The 7,500-nt window shown below is 41.2% G+C and overlaps 2 non-coding genes across 2 annotated transcripts in view; both read right to left on the reverse strand.

The window, feature by feature from the left end:
* Positions 1-6,456: 6,456 nt before the first annotated feature.
* On the reverse strand, positions 6,457-6,635 carry LOC138927382 (5.8S ribosomal RNA). Its single transcript, XR_011443890.1, has one exon. It is a non-coding gene; the product is annotated as a 5.8S ribosomal RNA (ribosomal RNA).
* A 707-nt stretch (positions 6,636-7,342) lies between these two features.
* Positions 7,343-7,500, reverse strand: part of LOC138927392 (small subunit ribosomal RNA) — a 1,995-nt gene continuing 1,837 nt past the window's right edge. The window contains exon 1 of the ribosomal RNA XR_011443900.1: positions 7,343-7,500. This exon is cut by the window's right edge and continues 1,837 nt beyond it. This is a non-coding gene — a ribosomal RNA (small subunit ribosomal RNA).

Raw genomic sequence — 7,500 nt, forward strand, 5'->3', positions numbered from 1 at the left:
GCCAATAAGAGTGTGCATGCACGATTCATCTTGTGGGTTCATACGACCCAGAAGACGCCTACGTACTAAAAACCGCCTCGTTTTTAAGCGAATTTTATGCCGTTTTAGATGTTATGCTACGGCAGCAAGCTTTAATATGAAACGTGATGCATGACTAAGTCCAATCACGCGTGTATCACGACAGATACATGAAATTACTCGCCAACTCCAGAGACCACCACTGATTACCGGACCACTAATGATATGACTATCACTAGTGCTGAGGAGGTCTGAAGCAATCAGCCGTTTTTACCGACTGAACCGCTCCTATTCCTCTCCCAGTTTCACAGTGGCGGAATGGAAAACCAACAAACATGTTGCGAGCCCGAAAAGTCTCCGCAAATTTGTTTTCCGTATGTCCGGTGTCTCGTACTTCTCGACTTTGCGCTGATGCGCTTGGTCGAGAGAATGTCCGGCGGTCACTACCTGCGCGTCAATCACATAAAAATGTGATTTTTTCGGATAGCTACCAGGTCGGGTTTATTCAATCCGGTCTCGCCCTGCAGACTTGGTTCAACATGAACGACGCAGCCTTTCCTCTCAAGTCCCGCTTGATTAGATTTACTACGCCGTCGTGCCGAGCATATCCTCCTCCATGAGTACGATAGCATTGCTGCAAGATGTGGTTGGTTGTTTCGGGAGCATCACATCCTGCACGGCACCGTCGTCCCGATTCGTGCCTGCCCCTCGTGGTACGAGCCCTTGAGGGTAGGGCATTTCTCAGCAGTTTGGTGCCGTCTGTCTAGTCCCTTCCTGTTAGCAAACGCGTGGGTTGGACAACCCATCCGTGTTGCGGAGCAAAACGCTCTGCTTCACGGAGCCCGCCACCATCAACAGACATGTGAACCTATTTGCCAAGTACGAATCTACCTGTAGACGGGTTAACAACTCTTGACTTCCAGCCTGAAGCCTATCCCGGGCCCTCCGCATTTCGTCTTCCACGAAAGAGCTGGCTACCTCGGATTGCTCGAGGTGAGGCCATTTTATACTGCTCAATCGCTTCAAACGAAGCATCGGTGCTATCCATCTCAACGATGGTAACCCGAGACCCCCACTTCTGTGGGGGGCATGGAAAAAAGAAGTTGGTACGTCTACCGGAAGCCTCAACCACTTCCGTGCGGTATATCGAACCAATGTGTCAAATTTCTTCAGAACGCCTATCGTCACACTCCCAAGGGTCAGCTTGTGATAGAGTTGTGGGATAAGGACAGTCCGAAGGGCAAATAACTTCTGCTGTGGCTTCAGGGGGGCCCGAGTCAATCTCAACAGCTTCGGTTGCAACTCCTCAGCTGGATTGTACCGGACCCGCCCATCCGCAGTGAATTTAATCCCTAAATACTTCCACTCGTCAGTGCGCTTCAGTGAAGGAACCTCGCGCTCCCCAATCAAAAAGCTCCGCCGTTCCACGACAGTACACTTTTGCTTGGCTTGCCCCTTTATGCTGACAGTGAAACACTTGTCAGTGTTAAGGGTGAGGCCCACAGAGGAGAGAAAGCCAACTGTGGTGTCCAACAATTTCTGAAGGCCCATCGGAGTTTCCGCAAAAAGGACTATATCATCTGCGAACGCAGCCGCATTTGTCATAGCGTTTCCGACTTTGGCACCAATCTCACTGGGTAAGGACCTAAGTAACCGGTCAATGACCAGATTAAATAGTATGGGAGACAAAGGGTCACCCTGCTTGACGCCTCTTGCAGGAATGAACTCCCTTGAAACCCACCCGTTCCCAGTTAGCATTGTGCCGCCGCCCTCGTACGAATTCCGTATGTAGTTGATTAGTCCTTGTGGGGCACCATACGAAGCCAATGTGTTGTAGACCGCTTTGTGAGCTACCGCATCAAAGGCTTTACTAACATCGAGGGTCCCGATGTAGCACGATTTAAATCGCTTATGATGTTCCCTTAGAACTAAATCAACAATCGTCGTATTGTCAGCACACCCATCGGTCGGTAGGAACCCTCGCTGACGCGAATCCCAGTTGACTGCACTAATCAACCGGGCTGCCAAAATGGCATTTAGTTGCCTAACCAAAACCGAGGGGACTGAAATAGGACGATAGTCTTGCGGACGACTTGCCGTCGCCATCTTCGGGATGAAGATGGTTCTGGCCAGACGGATGGAGTACGGAAGTCTCCCACACCAGAGAATTAAGTTCATTATGCGTAGCATAATGCCATCGGGGATACTCCTGGCAGTTCTTGGAGTAATCCCGTCCGGGCCTGGAGAACCTGATAATTTGACCTTATGGGCCCTAAGATCGCGCTGGTTCACAGCGGACCATACTCTCTCCAACGAATGTTCCATGTGGAACGAGGCGTGTTCGATGGAGCTTGAGCTAGGCGTGGTCATTATCTGTTTCCAATATGGCTCCATAATTTCCTGGGGTGGCTGCACCGACTCGTCAGCGCCCTCCAGCAGGGACTTTATGCATCTTCCCGGATGTTTATCCCAGTTACGCTGAACCCTAGCGTACTGCTGCCTTCTACGCTGTCTCATATTTCGAGGCTCCGTTCGGGGCCTCGTCAGAATGTGCGGTTCATTCCGTGGCGGAAAAATTTCCATGAGATAGCAAGATAAACTTTGGAGAGTGGTTTCCTGTCCCGAGACCTGCGCATTATCTACGATAGTTTGCAGGACCTCGGCTCTCCACCGGGAATCGCATACTACTGGGGCATAGCCCTGTAGTACCCTGAGGATTTCGCTGTTCGTCTGTTCGTGTGGTCTGATTGGTCCCGAAGATGATGTTGATACTCGTCGGTTTTGCTCGCTATTACTAGGGCGGCGCTGTGAGGTATTCGACTCTAATGCTTCTGGGGTGGGAACAGATTGCCCTCTTATCTGTTCCAGTTTTGCCTTATATTCACCCCTCTTCCGATATGAAGAAATTGCATCGGAACTGCGGTGTGTAAAAATTTCCGCTAGCTTTTTATTTAGATGTCGAATACCACTTGCTGCAAGCTCGACCTCCTTTCTCGCCATCATCAACGTTTCTTCCTCTGACCACCTCGCTTTTTTATCAACACGAAGACGTTGTGTATCAAGTTCGTCTTTGTGTCGATGTGACATGTGGACGCCCAAACCCCTCTTGGAGTTGAACGACATTCCACATATCGTGCAGGGCACCCGACCTGAAAGGTTAACCGCTGCACCTCGTTCATACTGGTTGCTAGCATCCAGACTAGTAGCCGTGGACTCTCCTCTTCCTATTATATCATCAATTATCCGAGGCTCGTTGTTAGTTTCTGCACCAATATGTTTTTAAGGGGTCCAAGGGGCTGGTAACCCCAGGGACCCCTCCGCCGCTCAAATCAGCTACCAGCAAAGCTAGTACCCAGAGAATACCACGAGGCGGTTTTGAGTCGACTTGACTTGATCGTATGAGTTACGAGTTCCTGAGTTGCACACGCTGTACGCGATCAAATCGAGTTCTCCAAATCACTAATTAGATGACGAGCATTTGGCTACCTTAAGAGAGTCATAGTTACTCCCGCCGTTGACCCGCGCTTACTTGAATTTCTTCACTTTGACATTCAGAGCACTGGGCAGAAATCACATTGTGTCAACACCCGCTAGGGCCATCACAATGCTTTGTTTTAATTAGACAGTCGGATTCCCCAAGTCCGTGCCAGTTCTGAATTGATTGTTAATTGATAATCGTTATAATTAATAAGAACTAATTGGTTTGACCCAACTAGTATTCTTAAAAATTTTAGCAAGAAAGTTCCACAATTGGATACGTAACTAAACTATCCGGGGAACAAGTTACAACCATAAATGATTATAACTCTATTTACCCAGAACGAGCACATAAACCATATTATTGTTTCCCAATCAAGCCCGACTATCTCAATCTTCAGAGCCAATCCTTATCCCGAAGTTACGGATCTAATTTGCCGACTTCCCTTACCTACATTATTCTATCGACTAGAGACTCTTCACCTTGGAGACCAGCTGCGGATATTGGTACGGCCTGTTGAGAAGTTTGCGTATCCCCACCATAAATTTTCAAGGTCCGAGGAGAAAATATCGACACAACAGTATATGTCATGCTCTTCTAGCCCATCTACCATATCTCTCTGCGAAAGACTTCCATGGTAGTACGACTATAAAACAGAAAAGAAAACTCTTCCGATATCTCTCGACGGCTTCTTTATGGTCGTTCCTGTTGCCAGGATGAGCACGAGGCCCATATTTAATAACAAACGGATACTCAACAGGTTACGGAATTGGAACCGTATTCCCTTTCGTTCAAAATTATTCAAGTATATAATTTTCACAATAATTGTAATATTTATTTTTACTTGAAAATTTTCGGCTTTCGCCTTGAACTTAGGACCGACTAACTCGTGATCAACCACTGTTCACACGAAACCCTTCTCCACTTCAGTCCTCCAAGGTCTCATTCGATTATTTGCTACTACCACCAAGATCTGTACCAATAGCAGCTCCATGCAGGCTTACGCCAAACACTTCTACGCATACCATTGTACCTTCCTACTCACTAAAGTTTCAAAATTTATATTACAAGTAATATAAATCATCTACTTTAGCGGTAATGTATAGGTATACAACTTAAGCGCCATCCATTTTAAGGGCTAGTTGCTTCGGCAGGTGAGTTGTTACACACTCCTTAGCGGATTTCGACTTCCATGATCACCGTCCTGCTGTTTTAAGCAACCAACGCCTTTCATGGTTTCTGCATGAGTTGTTAATTTGGGCACCGTAACATTACGTTTGGTTCATCCCACAGCGCCAGTTCTGCTTACCAAAAGTGGCCCACTGGGCACATTATATCATAACCTTAAACTTCATATCAAGAAAGTTAAGGTTCTTACCCATTTAAAGTTTGAGAATAGGTTAAGATCGTTTCGACCCTAAGGCCTCTAATCATTCGCTTTACCAGATAAGATTATTTTATATAACATTAAAATGCACCAGCTATCCTGAGGGAAACTTCGGAAGGAACCAGCTACTAGATGGTTCGATTGGTCTTTCGCCCCTATACTCAATTCTGACAATCGATTTGCACGTCAGAACTGTTTCGGTCTTCCATCAGGGTTTCCCCTGACTTCAACCTGATCAAGTATAGTTCACCATCTTTCGGGTCACAGCATATCTGCTCAAGGTACGTTCCAGTTAGAGGCATAAATAATATAAATATTATTATACATAACTATATAGAACGCCCCGGGATTGTGTTAATTAACTATAAAATAGTTAAAAAACTAATCCCATTAATAGTCAAGTTAATTACGCTATTAGGTTTATATCCCAATAACTTGCACATATGTTAGACTCCTTGGTCCGTGTTTCAAGACGGGTCCCGAAGGTATCCTGAATCTTTCGCATTGTTAATCATACAAGTGCATATAATAAACACAAAAATCAATGATAATTATGCCATTATATAATTCCGAAAAATTAACGCACTGTATTCTTATTAATCTATCAACACTTTATCAAATTAATGACATTTATCCTATGTTAAAATGCAAGCATAATAATTTGAATAAACTATAAGTCATATTTTATGATAAATTATATATGTTAATAGATTACAATGTCCTTATATGGAAAAAATGCACACTATTTCTATAATATTATTTAAATATTATAACTTTAATGATGAATTTTCCATAATGGATATTCAGGTTCATCGGGCTTAACCTCTAAGCAGTTTCACGTACTATTTAACTCTCTATTCAGAGTTCTTTTCAACTTTCCCTCACGGTACTTGTTTACTATCGGTCTCATGGTTATATTTAGTTTTAGATGGAGTTTACCACCCACTTAGTGCTGCACTATCAAGCAACACGACTCTTTGGAAACATCATCTAGTAATCATTAACGTTATACGGGCCTGGCACCCTCTATGGGTAAATGGCCTCATTTAAGAAGGACTTAAATCGTTAATTTCTCATACTAGAATATTGACGCTCCATACACTGCATCTCACATTTGCCATATAGACAAAGTGACTTAGTGCTGAACTGATTTCTTTTCGCTCGCCGCTACTAAGAAAATCCTTGTTAGTTTCTTTTCCTCCCCTAATTAATATGCTTAAATTCAGGGGGTAGTCCCATATGAGTTGAGGTTGTATAAAGCAATGTATATATATATATAAACAATATATCTCTATGAAGAACAATATATTTGATATATTTTCAATTTTCGCATCTTTAAATAAGAGACAATTCTAGTTAAAAAAAATTTAATTTTTTTTATGCTAGACATTTCTCAGTATTATTTGAATTGAAAAAAGAAAGAATTGTATATCTTCATTTTTTCTTTTATAAATATTTGAGATAATTGCTTTTATATTTAATATTATGAATATATAAATATATCCAATAATATACCATATGCATATCATTATAAAAATATATAATAATAAGCAACTTTATTAGCATAGTCTTACAACCCTCAACCATATGTAGTCCAAGCAGCACTATAAAATTAATTAAAGTACATAACAGCATGGACTGCGATATGCGTTCAAAATGTCGATGTTCATGTGTCCTGCAGTTCACACGATGACGCACAGTTTGCTGCGTTCTTCATCGACCCATGAGCCGAGTGATCCACCGCTTAGAGTTTTATAAATATATATAAATATACAATTCGTCAATTATGTTTTTATTGAAAGAAATTAAAAATACACCATTTAACTGGCATATATCAATTCCTTCAATAAAGTTATTTTTATACCTAAAATAATTGTTGCGAAATGTCTTAGTTTTATATAATCAATATAAATATAATTTATATTGTTTTAATATTATATAAAGCATTAACCTGTATATCAGGTACAACAATGTATATTTTAGGTGTTGCATTTATCAATGTATGCGCATAATTTAATATGAACAATACATCACGCAACGCATGTATATTAATTAAATATACACGCAATTTATATTCAATACATTCGTCTATATTTAAACATATAAAATATGTTTAATTTTTTGATATACCTAAAATAATTGTTGCGAAATGTCTTAGTTTTATATAATCAATATAAATATAATTTATATTGTTTTAATATTATATAAAGCATTAACCTGTATATCAGGTACAACAATGTATATTTTAGGTGTTGCATTTATCAATGTATGCGCATAATTTAATATGAACAATACATCACGCAACGCATGTATATTAATTAAATATACACGCAATTTATATTGAAGACAACAAATGGTCTATATATTCAATATAATATATATGTCTTTTATTTTTGGGTAATTTTTATTTATATATTTATATATAATAAATATTTTAATAACGGATAAGATTCATTCAATAATGATCCTTCCGCAGGTTCACCTACGGAAACCTTGTTACGACTTTTACTTCCTCTAAATAATCAAGTTCGGTCAACTTCTGCGAAACAACCGTAACACACAAGGCGTCACAGTGATCACGTCCGGAGACCTCACTAAATAATTCAATCGGTAGTAG

Source organism: Drosophila bipectinata, unplaced genomic scaffold (genome assembly GCF_030179905.1).
Source record: "Drosophila bipectinata strain 14024-0381.07 unplaced genomic scaffold, DbipHiC1v2 scaffold_24, whole genome shotgun sequence".
NCBI classification, from domain to species: Eukaryota; Metazoa; Arthropoda; class Insecta; order Diptera; family Drosophilidae; genus Drosophila; species Drosophila bipectinata.